Here is a 17,544-nt window from a genome sequence, read left to right as displayed (position 1 = left end):
TTTCCATTCCTCTGTTGGAGGACATCTTAGTTCTTTCCAGCTTCTGGCTATTATAAATAAGGCTGCTATGAACATGGTGGAATATGTGTCTTTGTTAGATGTTGGAGCTTCTTTTGGGTATATGCCCTAGAGTAGTATAGCTGGGTCCTCAGGTAGTACTATGTCCAATTTTCTGAGGAACCAGCAGAGTGACTTCTAGAATGGTTGTACCAGTTTTAAACCCTATCAACAGTGGAGGAGTGTTCTTCTTTTTCCACACCCTCACCATTATCTGTTGTCACCTGAGTTTTGATCTTAGCTATTTTGACTGGTGTGAGGTAGAATCTCAGGGTTGTGATGATGTGCATTTCCCTAGTGATTAGGCATGTTGAGCATTTCTTTAGGCACTTCTCAGCCATTCGATATTCCTCAGTTGAGAATTCATTGTTGAGCTCTGTACCCCAATTTTAATAGGATTATTTGATTCTCTAGAATTTGAGTTCTTTGTATGTACTGGATGTTAGCCCTCTATCAGATGTAATGATCTTTTCCCAATCTGTTGGTTGCTGTTTTGTCCTTTTGACAGTGTCCTTTGCCTTATATAAGCTTTGCAAATTTCATGAGGTCCCATTTGTTAATTCTTGATCTTAGAGCACAAGCCATTGGTGTTCTGTTCAGAAAAATTTCCCCTGTGCCTATGTATTCTAAGCTTTTCCCCACTTTCTGTTCTATTAGTTTCAGTGTACCTGGTTTTATATGGAGGTCTTGATCCACTTGGACTTGAGCTTTGTACAAGGAGATAAGAAAGGATGGACTTGCATTCTTCTGCATACTGATTGCCAATTGAAACAGCAGCATTTGTTGAATCTGTACATTGCTTTAGGCAAGATGGCCATTTTTACTATGTTGATCCTTCCAATCCAAGATTATGGGAGATCTTTTTACCTTTCTGAGGTCTTCCTCAATTTCCTTCTTCAGAGACTTGAAGTTTTTGTCATATAGATCCTTCACTTGCTTAGTTAGGGTCACACCAAAGTATTTTGTTTTCTTTGTGACTATTGTGACTGGTGTTGATTCTCTAATTTCTCAGCCTACTTATCCTTTGGGTAGTGGAAGGCTACTGATTTGTTCAGGTTAAGTTTATATCCAGCTACTTTGCTGAAGTTGTTTATCAGCTGTAGGAGTTCTCTGGTGGAATTTTTGGGGTCACTTAAGTATACTATCATTTCATCTGCAAATAGTGACGTTTTGACTTCTTCCTTTTCTATCTGTATCTCTTTGACCTCTTTTTGCTGTCTGATTGCTCTGGCTAGTACTTCCAGTACTATATTGAATAGGTTGGGGGAGAATGGGAAACCTTGTCTAGTCCCTGATTTTAGTGGGATTGCTTCAAGTTTCTTACCATTTAGTTTGATGTTGGCTACTGGTTTGCTGTATATTACCTTTACTATGTTTAAGTATGAGCCTTGAATTCCTGATCTTTTCAAGTCTTTTAACATGAAGGGGTATTGAATTTTGTCAAATGTTTTCTCAGCATCTAAAGAGATCGTCATGTGGTTCTCTTCTTTGAGTTTGTTTATATAGTGAATTATGTTGATGGATTTCTGTATATTGAATCACCCTTGCATCCCTAGAATGAAGCCTACTTGATCATGGTGAATCATCGTTTTGATGTGTTTTTGGATTAGGTTTGCAAGAATTTTATTGACTATTTTTGCATCAGTGTTCATGAAGGAATTTGGTCTGAAGTTCTCTTTCTTTGTGGGGTCTTTGTGTAGTTTAGGATTGAGTATAATTGTGACTTCAAAGAATGGGTTAGGTAGTGTTTCCTCTGTTTCTATTTTGTGGAATAGTTTAGATAGTATTGGTAGTAGTCTTCTATGAAGGTCTGATAGAATTCAGCACTAAAACCATCTCCTGGGCTTTTTATGGTTGGGAGACTTTTGATGACTGTTTCTATTTCTTTATGGGTTATGGAGCTGTTTATATGGTTTATCTGATTCTGATTTAACTTTGGTATCTGGTATCTGTCTAGAAAATTGTCCATTTCCTCTAGATTTTCCAATTTTGTTGAGTATAGGCTTTTGTAGTAGGATCTGATGACTTCTTGAATTTCCTCAGTTTCTGATGTTATGTCTCCCTTTCCATTTTTGATTGTGTTAATTTGGATATTCTCTCTGTGCTCTCATGTTAGTCTGGCTAAGTGTTTATCAATCTTGTTGATTTTCTCAAAGAACCAGCTCCTGGTTTTGTTGATTCTTTGTATAGTTCCTTTTGTTTCTATTTGGTTGATCTCAGCTCAGAGTGTTTGATTATTTTCTGCCGTCGACTCCTCTTGGGTTTATCTGCTTCTTTGCTCTCTCCAGTTTCTTTTTGGAGGTGCTCAGAGATACACGTTTTCCTCTTAGAACTGCTTTCATCATGTCCCATAAGTTTAGGTATGTTGTGTCTTTGTTTTCATTAAATTCTAAAAAGTCTTCGAGTTCTTTCTTTATCTCTTCTTTGACCAAGCTATCATTGAGTAGAGCATTGTTCAGGTTCCATGTATGTGATCTTTTGGTTGTTGTTGTTGTTATTGAAGACCACCTTAGTCCATGGTGATCTGATAGAATTCATGGGACTATTTTGATGTTCTTGTATCTGTTGAGGCCTGTTTTGTGACCAACTATATGGTCAGTTTTGGAAAAGGTGCTGTGAGATGCTGAGAAGAAGGTATATTCTTTTGTTTTAGGATGAAATATTCTAAAGATGGCTATTAAATCCATTTGGTTCATAACTTCTGTTAGTTTCATTGTGTCTTTGTTCAGTTTCTGCTTCCATGATCTGTCCATTGATGAGAGTGGGGTGTTGAAGTCTCCCACTATTATTGTATGTGGTACAATATATGCTTTGAGCTTTAGTAGAGTTTCTTTTATGAATGTGGGTGCCCTTGTATTTGGAGTACAGATGTTCAGGGTTGAGAGTTCATCTTGATAGATTTTACCTTTGATGAGTAAAAAGTGTCCTTCCTTATCTTTTTTGATGACTTTTTGTTTTTTTATTGGGGAATTGAGTCCATTGATCTTAAGAGATATTAAGAAATAGTGATTATTGTTTCCTGTTATTTTTGCTGTTAGAGTTAGAATTATGTCTATGTGTCTTTCTTCTTTTAGTTTTGTTGCAAGAAAATTATTTTCTTGCTTTTTCTAGAGTGTAGTTTCCCTTCTTGTGTTGGAGTTTTTCCATCTATTATTCTTTGTAGGATTGGATTTGTGGACAGATATTGTGTAAATTTGGTCTTGTCCTGGGATATCTTGTTTTTTCCATCTATAGTAACTGAAAGTTTTGCTGGATATAGTAACCTGGGCTGGCATTTGTGTTCTCTTGGGGTATTTATGACATCTATGGAGGAACGTCTAGCTTTCATAGTTTCTGTTGAGTAGTCTGGTATAATTCTGTTTGGTCTGCCTTCATATGCTTTTTTGCCCTTTTTTCCTGACTACTTTTAGTATACTTTCTTTGTTTTAAACATTTGGTGTTTTGACTATTATGTGTCAGGAGAAAATTTTTTTCCAGTCAAATATATTTGGAGTTCTCTAGGCTTCTTGTATGTTTATGGTTATCTCTTTCTTTAGGTTAGGGAAGTTTTCTTCTATAATTTTGTTGAAGATATTTACTGGGCCTTTCAGTTGGGAGTCTTCACCCTCTTATTCTATTATCCTTAGGTTTGGTCTTTGGAATTCCTGGATGTTTTGGGTTAGGAGATTTTTAAGTTTTACATTTTCTCTGACTGTTGTATCAATATTTTTTATGCTATCTTCTGCCCCTGAGATTCTTTCTTTCATCTTTTGTATTCTGTTGATGTTGCTTGCATCTATGACTCTTGACCTCTTTCCTAGGTTTTCTATTTCCTTGGTTGTCTCTCTTTGTGTTTTCATTAATGTTTCCTTTTTCATTTTTAGATATTGGATGGTTTTGTTCAATTCCTTCATCTGTTTACTTGTGTTTTCCTGTGTTTCTCTAAGGGCTTGTACTTGTTTTCCATGTTCTCCTGTATTTCTTTAAGGGAGTTATTCATGTGCTTCTCGAGGACCTCCATCATCAGCATAACCACAATTTTAAGTCCAAATCTTGTTTTTTTTGTTTTTTGTTTTTTGGGTTTTTTTTTTTTTTTTTTTTTTTGGTGTGTTGGGATATACACTGCTTGCTGTGTTGGGAGAGCTGGGTTCTGATGCTGCCAGTTTGTCTTGGTTTCTATTGCTTTATCTGTCTGTGGTTCTGGGGCACAGGTAGAGGACAGACCAATCTGATCCCAGACTCCATATCAAAAGATTAAACCTCAACACCACAGCAAACTAGAACGTTTTGTGAACTGGGAAGACGGTATTTATGTATATGTCAGAGCAGAAATCAACTTTTCTCTTCTATGAATACCATATGAGCTGAAACCAGTAAATTGCCACTCACTAGTTTATGAACACCTGATACATCTGATACATGTATAAGGAGGGGGGAGAACAGGAAGGGGGTGCAGAATTCTTTGTCATGAATCCAGTTACAAATGGAAGAGTTATGAAATTGGTCAAATTTGAAGAACCTACTTCTGGCTGGGTTACTAAGCAATGTGCCCATTTCACTAAACCTGATGGTTTTAGTTAATATACGGAATGTTATACTTAGGCTTTTGCCTACTGTATGTCCAGTGCTAGCAGCCAACAAAACTCACAACAGCCAACCAAGTCCACGTGCATAAGGACTGTGGGAACCCTTCTGGATCAGAAAATCTTAGCTGTTGAAGGGAAGAATGTTGGGCCACTTGCATTTACTTTTGACTTGCTTTCTCTGTGTTCAGGTTTCAGTTTGGGAAGCAACAGAGAGCTGCTTATGGTGCAGGCTTCTGTCATTGTGTGTGCCTGAAGCAACACTCTGTTTCTTAGGATTCTGGTGGGCTGCCCTGGACACTGAAGTTGGTCTGGTGATGGACATCCACAGCAGCACAGTTCCTAAGTTCTTCTCTTAGGACTTCCCAGTGAAAGAGTTCTGAGCTATTCAGTTGTGCAGTTATGACATGGACCCAAGGCTAGCGATAAATGTCCATGTTTCCAGAACAAGTGTTAGGGAATAAAGCTAGTACAGAGGAAGAAATAGAGGGAGAGAATGAAGAGGAAAAGGAGGGGAAGTAGGAGAGGCAGGAGGAGGCAGCTATTTTTTTTTTCTTCACTTGGTTGTAGCAATCAATATATACCCCTCCCTTGGGTTAATTTAGTTTTATAAGTTAAAAATCAGGATTCTCTTCCATTCTCTAAATATTGTGAATAGGAGCTTTCCTAAAATTTACCAGTGTCTCCTGTGTTCTAAGCTGAGGGACAACTGAAACCAGAAAATTCTGGCTTGCTCTCTTCTGAAACAGGCACTGAGTGCTCAGGCTATAGACCACACCCCTTTCTCTTGGAAAGTATTTCTGAGGCTCAGAGCATGCTCTCCCCAAGCCAGACAGTCACCTCTGAGTAGCTGATTCTTTGTCCGAAAGTCATGAGGACACTGTAGACCTAGATCCAAACGAGGCCAATCAGGTGTTTCTTCCAAAGTATTCAGACCAATAGCTAGAGCTAATCCTCAGGTAGCTGGGAAGATAATGTATTGATTCAGGAGCCATAGGAAGCCATATTCAGCAATTTGACCAGAAAAAAAATCAAAGAAAGCTTGCCTTCAGTGAGGGAAGAAGGAGAAGCCCCTGTCCTGAGACCAGTGGAAATTCAAGGCAGAATTTGTTGCCAGGCTGTAGTCATGGCTCCCAGGCATCGTTCTTCAGGCCGGGCAATCTCCCTGCTTTGGACTCAGTGAGTTACTCCTGCCCTTATGCCTCCTCATGCCCCACTCCCGGCTACACATACTCTGCTGCAGCTCAGACTGGGTCCTATTTCTTTCATCCAAAAGAAACTGAAGTAATACCGCAAATATCTTCTGGATGATTTTAGAGCTCAGCTATTCCCTCAACAATTCATGGGCCAAGCAATTCCCTTTCTGTGTCTTACTTTCAAATCCAAATGTTGATGTGTGCCTTCCCTAATTGAGGCTGCACATCTAGAAGAGGAGGGGACAATTCCCCACACTCCGAAGTCACATGGGATCCACATGGACTTAATTGGGACAAAAGTCAGGGAGTATATTCTTCCCTTACTATGTTCTATAACTTGGTACTGATAAATAAAGGGGTGTCGAGAATGATTTCACATGCTTGCTCAATTCATTTTTGCTAATGTGGACAGTTCATAAAACACAACAATCCATGACCATTCAACCGAACCTTTTACAGACTGCTTCTAGGAAAACTAGGGATGAAATGGAAGTTGTTGGTTTTCTCCAGCTCCTCTTCCTGTATTCTTCTCCCTTTGGAGCCTTAACCCGCCCTCTGCCTGTCTCCCCCAGAGGACAGTCCCTGACAAACTATATTACAGTGTGGTGTTAGTGACAAGTTGTTACTTCTATTAGTTGTGTTTGCTTTCTCCCTCTCTCCCTCTTTTCTTCTCCCTCTTTCTCCCCCCCCAATATGTCTGGAGAGAGCATTGTAAATGCAAAGAAATGACTCTCTAATGTCAGTTTGTGTGTGTGTGTGTGTGTGTGTGTGTGTGTGTGTGTGTGTGTTTGTCAATCTGTCTGGAGAGAGCACTATGAATGTAAAGAAATGACTCTCTAATGCTGATCTCCAGTGTGGATTGGTAGAGTAACTCTGGAAGATTGTCTTATTGTTCTAAAAATTTCTCCATTTCCACATGAAGCCTGAATACTTGGTAGAGAGGGAGAATATAAAATAGACTGACAACATCTGGAGTGCCTCTTTGTTATTACACAGTCCTAAGGAATTTACCTTTGCTTCATTGTTCTTAGGTCTGAATCAGAAGCTATGATTAGAAGGGCGGGCAGCTTGGGGATAAACCACTGAAGTCAGTAAGGGTTCTCCAAGTGTGTATGCGTGCATGTGTGCATTTGTGTGTGGGAGGGGTAGCTAAAGAGTCATTAGAGTTGGGGGAGTAGAAGAGACACACACTTCTAAGGCCTAAGCTCCTTAAATAGAAAGCCATGTTATTCACAACCAGCCAGGGCAACGCTACCAACCCTACTACCTTTGCTCTGCACATCTCAGGGCCATTTTCTTTGGCAGAAGAGATAGATGGGTTCCTCTTGCATGAGATCTAAGATCCTTAGACTTCTTCCTCCACTGTGGGCTCTCTAGGAGGAGCAAAGAAGCTGTACCCAGTGAGCCACTGATCCCATAAGGAATAGACCGAGAGATATCTACCCACCTTTAACATGGGCTGCGACGAACCTGTGACCAGACCCAGGAGAGTTACATTGACTGGTGTGGTCAAGCCTTCTGCCACAGGTTGGGGAGGGCTACATGCAACAAAAAGGCCTGCAGGGATGGAATTGACTTAACTGAGTGCTTTTGTTGCTCACTGATGAAAGAACCAAAGCAACCGTGCATTTCACTCCCCTTGGACCTGAGCAGGCCCTTTCATTTGGTCAGTGAGGTTGATCCTCTACAGTCTACTGCTATGGACAGCATGTGTGGAAAAGGCATTGGGATATCTAAATGATTTCAAAGACCTAAAGTTTATATAAAAGGGTGAAGTTAGTATGAAAATTATTTAAATAAAAAATGGAATTACTATGTATATGGTCCAACCATTCCATTTTAAGTATATAACCCTTCCAATTAAAATCAGAATCACAGACCAGTTTGCACGGCTATGTCATGGGGCCATGATTCACAATCATCACAGCAAGATGAATGAATGAATAAAACACAGTATATACAAACAAAGGAATTCTCTTTGACTTTACCACAGATGAACTTTGAGAATATTGTACTAACTGAAATAACATCATTACAGGAAGACAAACACTGTATGAGGGCTCTAAGTTCTTCCTCTCCCTAGTGTTTGAGATCAAATCCAGGGCCTCACAAATGGTAGTAGGGGAGGGATGGAAAGTCGTCAAAATCATAGAAAGGAGAATAAGGGTGGCCAGGCCTGAGGTAGGGACATCAGTATGGTTTTATCCTACGGGTATAGAAATTCCACATGTATAGTCTTGTAGTTTTGTAGGATAAAAAAAAAATCTTTGAGAGTGAGAACAGCTAGTTAATACTAGCCTGTATTTTCAAAGTTGTTATGATGGCCAATTTGATGTTATGTGCTTGAAAGCCACAATGAAAAGAAAAGCTCACTCAGGTGATCTACAAGGAACAAGCAGTTTTTTCCCCGGTAGGAAAGGGGTTCCCGGGGAATGATACACTCTGGATAGAGAAGGTGCAGCAGGTTTCTACCTGATGTGGGAAGCCTACAGACACATTTAGCAAATCCAGGCCCATGTCTGGGCTGTTTCTCTTTCAGGAGCAGCCCCAGAAGGCGCCCCATTCTTGGGTCTTGTCCTGCACTCCCTGGAAGTAAACAGAGCTGGGAGGCTCCCTGTTCTAGGAAAAAGCTAATCAAATGATCCAACTGCTCTGCTCCTCGTTTGGAACCCCGAGAGAGGTACCAGGAAACACGGCCTTGGCCGAGAGGTTGTGGCTATGAATAAGGAAAACTGTCATAGGCAACTTCTGTCTTGCTCGGGGTCAGTCCAGCCCTTAGCCTTTGCACAGGGACCCACTGTAGGTATCAGCCAGGGGTACTGGAGTCAGCCCAGACTCAGGGGACACAGTTGTCCAGCCTTCCATCGTCCAGCCTTCCGCCTCTGCAGTTTGGAAGAGAATCCAACTTCCATCCTTGTCCCATTGTTTGGGAAAGGACCCAGTTAACTAAGAGACAGAGCTTGGAATTTCTGCAAAGGTGGGTTGTGGCATTAAGAGACAGTTATGAAGTTTGTAGCCTCAAACCCCTCGAACAGTTTCTTAACTATCCTCAGGAGACACTCTTGGCTGAGATTCGGGGGAGGAGTATGGCTTCAGAGAGATCAGCTTCGCCCTCGGTGGGAAGCAGTGTTCTTGTGACCCGATTTCAGTTTTTGCTAATGAACCATTTCAGAACAACTGGAATTTCTGGAGTCACTGATAATTGCATAAACTCCCCCTCCCTCCCACCATCCCTCTCCCCCCTCACACTCGCGTGCACACACACACACACACACACACACACACACACACACACACACTTCACTTAAGATACTCAAGTCTCCATCCATGAAGCCCCATTTTTAGTAACATACTGGATCCTGCCAACATCCTGGGCCTGAGTTTGCCTTCCCACTTCTAGGAATTTCCAACGATGTGGGAAAGGGGGTCCAGTCTGCCAAGATGGTGGCGTTTCCAAAGTCAGAAGGTTGAGGTCAAGGGTCTGTCTCTCCTAAGCACCTGAGGTTAGTGGCCCCAACCTCTACAGAACAAGATCCCCAGTTCACCTCAGCCACAAGGTGATCTGGTGCCAAAATTGTGTTCAGTCACTCTCACTAGTCCCCAGGCCCACGTCAACGCAACATCCAAAAAGGCAAGCGTTTGGAAGCACAACCCCCCACGGGAGGACAACAGGACTCTGTGATGATGTGGTTTATGGAGCCCCATTTTTTAAAATCTGACATACTTACAATGAAAGCCGCTGCGAAAAGAAACAACTGGATCCACCCCAACTCCTTTGCTATTTATTGCCTTGGATGGCATTAAGGTTATATCAGAACTTAGCCATCAGGGACAAGGCCTTGAACAACTCAGTGTGTTTCACCCCAAAGTGAATCTGCAGTTAACCCTTTGAACAATAGGGCAGATGTGATTCTGGCCCAGTACTTTTTAAAAAAAAAAGTACTGAAAGCAGACTAAGGAACACAATCGTATTGATGCCCTAAGTGGAAACACCCCTCAGGTTTTGTAGTGCCTGCCATGTTCACCACAGGGCCTCTGATGTTTTTATAGCCGAGACTCTGATAACCAAGCCCTACTTTTTGTTGTAATCCAGATGTAAAGACTCAGAATCTTTCTTCCCTCCCGTGGTTACTGGTCCACACGCAGAAGCGTGGGCTCTCTGCCATTCTGTCTCTCTTCTGCGAAGAAAGCCAGCCAGGGAGGCATGTTACACTAAGCCTTATTTAATACAGCTGAATTTACTGGGTGCTTGTGGCCCAGTACCTTAGTATCTGCAGCTCTTAAATGCCATCTCAAATCCATTACAACATGTGGGTGAAGCTAATAAAACCAGTGAAAGATCGAGACGGCATGGTACCCACTTCACAGGCACGGTTCTACAGTCAGGACTTGTATTCGAGGCAAGCACCACTCAGTGTTTGGCTCCTCTTTTCCAGGGCTCTGCTGAGAAGTCTGCAGAGCTCCCAAGGCCAGGATCGTGGCTCAGTCAACGGCATCACACGCGATGTTGATCTTCCTGCCACAAATCCATCTGTAGTGAAGAGATGAGCTGAACTGAGCCAATGATTTGCTCAATTTTGCATGGCTACGTTCACAGATGCAACACAAGATCTGTTCTCAGATCTCTTGGGAACTCTCTAATCAAAGACCGCAGTGTTCCAAAAGTCCTTGAGAAAGCCATCTGGGAACTTTTGTGTGCTGACAAGTTTGTTCTCGAAACTCACAAACACACTTGCGAGATCATAAGCAGATACTGTAGACCCCTGGAAAAATTCAAGACCACATTGTGGCCTGACCAAAAAAAAAAAAAAAAAAAAAAAAAAAAAAAAAAACAAGCTCTTGAGGGTCATAAATTTCCTAGGGATCTAGAATACCTGTACCCTATAACCACAGGACACACAGCTTTTAAGAGAACTAGTTGAAACGTCCCTGATGCTGGCTAACAAGAAAGTGACATCGGAAAGCCCGTCTAAAAGTAGCTTCCATTTAAGAACTTGCATGCATGTGTTCGGCTGAGCTTTTAACATATGCAATGTGACTGATCTTAGTCATCATTTTATGAGGTGATCCTTGTGGTCTTCACCGTGCAGATGACCCGTCATAAGACATTCAGCTTTTAAGTGGCATGCCTGGATCCAAAACTACACAGAGCTAGATGAAGTATAAAGGCATCTTGGTCCAGAATGGATACTAAATGTGATGGTGGCAACCTGAAGATTAAAATCAAGCTTAAAAAGGGCAATTACGTAGCAATGCTGCAGCCATTACACTGTTGAGATGAAATGCTTTATCCATGGGTCTACAATGCACATCAACAACCCACTGCAATGCTGGCCATTTAAAAGGACAGCGATGTAATTACATGTTATGTGCGGCACTTGAGAGCAAACAACTGTGCTTATGTGTTTACTGTACCAGATTTGCTGTTACTTTAGAGCCGCCCACTTCTACTTATTGGAAGTAAAATGGTGTTACCGCCATGCAGAAGGCCTGCCAGCCTGCAGCAGCCACATGTATCTTGTGTTTATAATAACTTTTGTGATAGCCCAGTGATAATGAACTTGACTGATGACACATTTCTCAGCATAGTCCTGGCATTCAGCAACACATGTCTGAAGTTCTGCTTCAGCCACACTACTGTCCCAACCACACGCATGTGCCGTTCCTCATCCTCCAAAGCCTTGTCCCTTGGATACATCTGATATGCAGTCATAGAGGCGAGCTTTGCTCAGCCTCGCCTATCTGTGTGAAGACCACCCTGTCTTTTCTAGGCTTCTGTACACATCCTTTTCTTGGTATCCCTGGGTATTTTATGCAGAACTTCAGGGCTGCATTAATCTGATTCTAATTGCAATTGTTTTTATGCTTGTCTATCTCCTGTTGAAAACAGAATTTCTTAAGGGCAAGATTCATGTGTGTGTGGCCCGTGCCCCTAGGACTGACATACGTTTTAGTTTGGTTAACCCTGTGTATTGCTGAATAGATGGTCAAATGGCTAGATCCCTATGAAATCTCATGTTTTCAACTCTGGCGAAAGTACTAGATATAACCACGGGAAACAGACACTTTTATTTATTTTCTGTTTGTTTATTTATTGTTCTTTGAGACAAGGTTTCTCTATGTAGTCCTGGCACTCCTACTGTAGACAACATTGACCTCAAACTCATATCGATCCACCTGCCTTTGTCTCCCTAGTGATGGGTGGTGGTGTGCAACCCCACCACTGGGCTCAAAGCAGAAATGTTTATTAATCAAAAGATGGGTAGTTTCGTGTATTCTACCTAATAAATCCATTACAGTGCTGGTGGCAATTCAGAAACGTGATATTCTTCAGATAGATGTATTATGCTATACACGGGTTTTTTTTAAAGGGCCTGATGTAGTTTAGGATAACCTTGAATGTCTGATCCTCCAGCCTCCACCTCTCAAGGATAGGAATTAGAGGTATGTACACACCACCATACCAGTTTATAAAGTACTGGGAATTTAATCTAGAGCTTTAATTATGCTAGGCAAGTACCCTACCAACAGAGCTATATTCACAGGCCAAACTTCACATGTCTAAATTAATTATTTAAATCCCAGTTGTTACACTTTGTAGAGAATACAACTTCTTATACAGTTCTGAAGCACTAAATCCTGCACATTCAGTCAGAACCAATTGGCCTTTGAAAGCCTGTTCACTATCCCGTGCAGCCACAGACAGCTAGCGTGCCTGCAAGGGCAGGTCTTGTGATGGTTGGGAATGAGATGGCATGCCTTTACCTTGGGCAGTGTACTTCTCTATTCTGTAAGAGCAGGATTGTAGGGACACCAGTGTCATGGAATTGCTGCAGCTAAAATGAGATGAGTTTTGGTGCAGAGAATAACATTCAGGACATACGAAGTGACAGTTAGTGACCTGATGAATACTTTAGGATTTGGTCCCTATGACACCTAGACTTCTTAGGAAGCAGCAGGGTATAGAATGAGAGTTAAGACAACCTACCCAAGTGCATACCATGAAGGCTGTGTTCCTATGGCTATTTCCTGAACAGAATGTATAGATTGGTGCATTTCGCCACAGAAAATGCAGCATGTTGAAAGTGAGGAAACTTAGCAGCTTTTCTGGGCATCTAAAGCCTTGCCCTTTGTTTTTCCATGTGGCATCCCGGCCCTTAGATTTCTGCTGGCATCTTTTATAGCTTCATGCTCTCTTGTTGTACAAATCTAGGTCCAGCTGTGGCGGTGTTTGAAAACAATCAAACTGGCGTCACCAGTCCCCTTCCTCCTTTTCTCTCTCCCCAAAGTTTCTCTCTTTCAAACAGTTTTAAAATTCCATTACCAAATTTCCTCTTGCCTTTTAAATATATTACACATTGTGTTACGTACTTGTGGTTGAGATAATCACATGGACCCATTTGTTTTAAATTAAATGGGTTTAGGCAACAAAACTCTCCAAGTGTCCTGGTAAAACGGTCTCTGCATGCAACATGGGCAGAGCCTGGAGCAAAATAATTAGGAACTAATTTGTCAGCATTGTAACCTGCTTACAACGTTTGTGTTCTATCTCTTTTAACTCCTGTGTAGATATAAAATTCAGGTTTCTGGAAATTTAGCATAGCCCAGTAGCAGAGGCTATGTTAAAGTTAATGGGACCCCGCTCTAAATTATAACCAGATACAAGACCCTTTCTCTGTGTTCTCTGTTGTGTATTCACAACAATGTTCTGAAACCAGTTGCATGTTTGGGGCCAATTAAACACAGAAATTATGCCTGATCTATTCTCTGTTACGTCATGAAGTGAATGGAGAAGAAAGTCTGCAGAGGTATAGGACAGCAACCAAATGACAGGAGTCACTAGGCCTAAAGCATGAGACCTCATGGCCACTGAAGCCTGTGTGGAAAACAGTCTATATTTACACTTACAGGTATAATTATTATCAGCCCCATTACAACGTTGCACACAGCACGCTGTTACACAGAGAGGTGTTCAGAGTCCGCCAATGATGTTAACTAGAACACAGGCCTGCTTTAGCAGTGGAAGTCTGAGGACAGGTGGTAGAACCAAGCTGCTATTAAGTCACTGAGTGTTCGAAAAGGTGGTTTCCCGTACTTTTCAAAGTAACTAACACTTGACTGGATGTTCAAGGCTAGCCTGGTCTACAGAGGAAGTTCAAGAACAGTTAGGGCTACACAGAGAAACCCTGTCTTGAAAAAGAAAACAAAACAAACAAAAAACCTAGAACAACAAAAAAGCCAAAAAAAAAAAAAAAAAAAAAAAACCCCAAAAACCAAACCAAACCACCACCACCAAAAACAACAACCCCAGATGAAAAAACCAAACCCTTTCTATTCTCTACATGGATTTCAGAAGCAAATCTGTATGTCAGTCGTATTTTGTAATGATAGTCATCTTGGTTTGACCGGAGAGTTTTCTCCCTGCCTGTGTCCTCGCCATCATTTCATGTACCCAAGTCAACAAAACTGGACAGGAAAGCAGTTTCTAGGTGAGAGGACGTTACTCAGAAATTTATGATTTATATATCTGGTAAGGATGTATTAGTAATGATAAGGGAAGCAAGGTGGGCGTCGTCGGCTTTGAGAGAAGTCAGGAGTTTAAGGTCTCTGGGTTATCAGTGCTGATGCTCCTTCAAACCAGAGTTCTGCTCAGTAACTATTAAATTGATGTCTTTATCCTTTTATCCCCCTGTGATTTCACTCTGCCCACGCTGCTCTAGTGTGGAGCCCAACGCACGGACCCTGTCACATGGTCCACAAGCCACCCTCTCCACGAGGTTCCCTTCTCAAGCAGTTCGCTCCGCCCGCCCTGTTGCTTCAGTCCCTGGTGGATACAACCGCCCTGTGTGTTCCGTTCCTCCACCGCCCGGCACAAACGAGACGCCAAAGCCTGGTAACTTATCAAGCAGGTCTGTATGTTAAATCCTCAGTCCACAAACCCTCTACACAATAAGCTTACAACCAAATGGATAAAGATCTTGGAAATAATAATAACAACCTCATCAAGCTAGAGATGCACTGAGAAAAACATACACATCTGCCTCCATTTTGTTCCCCCTGGAATCTCCCTCCTCTCCTCCTCTTCTGTTTTCCTAACCATTTCCTCGCCTACCTCTCCACTGTCCAGTCATATATCACCTTGACATCAACCCACAGGGTTTTTTCTAAATAACTCCAACCCTTTCTAAATAACTCTAACCCTTTCCAAATAACCCAGTGTTTGTCCTCGACTCGGAAGTGACGTCAAAAAAACAGATTATGAGCATTAAAAATCAAAATTTTTGTGGAGTTAAAAAAAAAAATCACAAGCATTGTACCAAAAGCCAAACGGCTGGGGAAAAAATGTATTTTTCAATCAAAACCGTGAAGCCTTTCAAAACTCTTAAATAGCACATGTACATGAAGAAAAAAAAAGATCAATTACGTTATAAGTGAATGACCTTAAGGTTAAACCATGCCAACCTACCATTTTTCAGTAAACATGGCTATCACAATGACAAAAAAAACTGTGCAGAATAGTTTGCTGGTAAAGCTTATGTATAAGCGATGACTTTAAAAAGTGCAAACTGATTCAATCACTATACAGCAGAGCTTGACAATTTCAAATGTGTTCCATATGTGTTTACTCTTTAACTCATTAATCTTCCTTTGGGGCCTCTATATTACAGAAAGACAGACAAAAATATTAAAAAGCTCGTTATTAAGATAATTCAGTGCAGTATAAGTTGTAACAGCCAAAGACTGGAAACAATTCAAACAGGACTCTGGTTGAACAAACATAGATGCATCTTCTCCATGAGGCACTATAAGGCTATAGGAAGTGAGAAGATGGGGGCAGATGAGATGGCCCAGTGAGTAAAGGTGCTTGCTGCCAAGCCTTCTGACCTGAGTTCAATCCTTGCAAAACACCTGGCAGAAGATGAGAACTGACTTCCATAGTTACTCCCCCCCCCCCCGACACACACACACACACACACACACACACACACACACACGTGTGTGTGCACATAAAGTAAACAATATTTTTTAGAGAGTAACAAAATCATGCCCATATCTTTTTATAGTATAAAATAGAAAGTTACTTTTTTTCCTCTTTAATTTATTCATTTTACATCCCACTCACTGCCCTCTCCTCAGTCCTCCTACAATTCTTCCCCTTATTCTCCCTCCCCTTCTCCTGTGAGTGGGTGGCAACCCCTCCTGGGTATCCCCCCTACTGTGGCACTTCCAGTCTTTGAGAGTCTAGGAGCTTCCTTTCCCACTGAGGCCAGACAAGGCATCCTAGGTAGAACATATCCCATGAACAGGCAACAGCTTTTGGGATAGCCTCCTCTCAGGTTATTCAGGACCCACATGAAGACCAAACTGTACATCTGATACATGTTTGAGGGGAGGTCTAGGCTGATGGCTCAGGCTCTGAGAGCCTGCAGGTATAGGAGATGGAACAGAGCCTGAAGGAGCAGTCAACCAATAACTGGCCCAACTTGAGACCCAATCCCTGGCTAAGCACAAGTTCTTGCCACGATTAATAATACATGTTACATAAATCTTTTTTAAAAACAAAAGAGCCGGAGAGATAGCTCACCTCTTAAAACTGTTTACTGCTCTTTCAGAAGACACAAGGTGGGCTCCCAGCACCCACACAAAGTGGCTCAGAACTCTCTGTAGCTCTGGCTCCAAAGGAAACTGATACCCTGTACTGGCCTTCATAGGGGCTTGCACACATGTGACATATACTCAAACACATCCATAAAATAAAAATCCTAAAGACTAAATGTCTAACACTAGCAGCTTCATCCTGGTGTAGTGGTACATGCCTTCAAGTTCAGTACTTAGGAGGCAGAGGTGGATCTCTGTGAATTCAAGGTTAGCCTGGTCTACAGAGTGAGTTTTCCAGGCTAGCCAGTTACATGATGAGGCCCTGTCTCAACTGCCACCCACAAAGAACCCCTCTAAAACTAAAACTACCAGTTGCCTGGATATGTTTCTTTATGAAACTGTTCACACTTGTGAAATTAATAGTAAGGTGAACAATGGTGGGTGACAACAGACATCACTCTTAGGCTCATCAATATTCTACGGTGGCAGGGATATTGATAATGGAATGCCGTGTGTGTGTGACAATCGAGGGTGCCTTCAAAATCCCTATATATCTTGATCAGTTTTTTTTTTTGAAAACTTAAAACTGTTCTTAAAAATAATACCTCTTAAAATGTTTAAAAATTAAAAATAAGGCCAGCAAGACGGCTCAATTGTGAAGAGCACTGGTTGCTCTTGCAGAGGACACAGGTTGGATTCATCCCACCCACACGGCAGCTCACAGATTTCTGTCTTTCCAGTTCTAGGAAATCCGGAATCCTTTCCAAGCCACTTCAGGCACTAATCACACAAGGCAAACAGATATACTTACAGGCAACACACCCAAACAAAGAGAATAAAGCATGTATTTAAAAATAAATGAAATTAATGACTCTGGCTATGCGCCAAATGTGGCAACCTAACTACATGACCGAATGACAGTATACACAATTTTCTTAGTGGACATTCTAAGAAATATATACCTAGAGAGATAAAAGCATTGCAAAATACTTTTAAATATTGACATGTTTTCACTAATCATATAAGCGATAAGCTCTTCTGTCTGTGCCTTTGCTATGGGATAAAATGAAAATAATTGTATTGTGTCTTTGAAGAGCAGGACTGTATTCACTTGGAATAATTGTGATTGT

Source organism: Micromys minutus, assembly GCF_963924665.1.
Source record: "Micromys minutus genome assembly, chromosome: 20".
NCBI classification, from domain to species: Eukaryota; Metazoa; Chordata; class Mammalia; order Rodentia; family Muridae; genus Micromys; species Micromys minutus.
The sequence above is the reverse complement of the archived record's forward strand: the minus strand, read 5'-3'. Positions refer to the sequence as shown.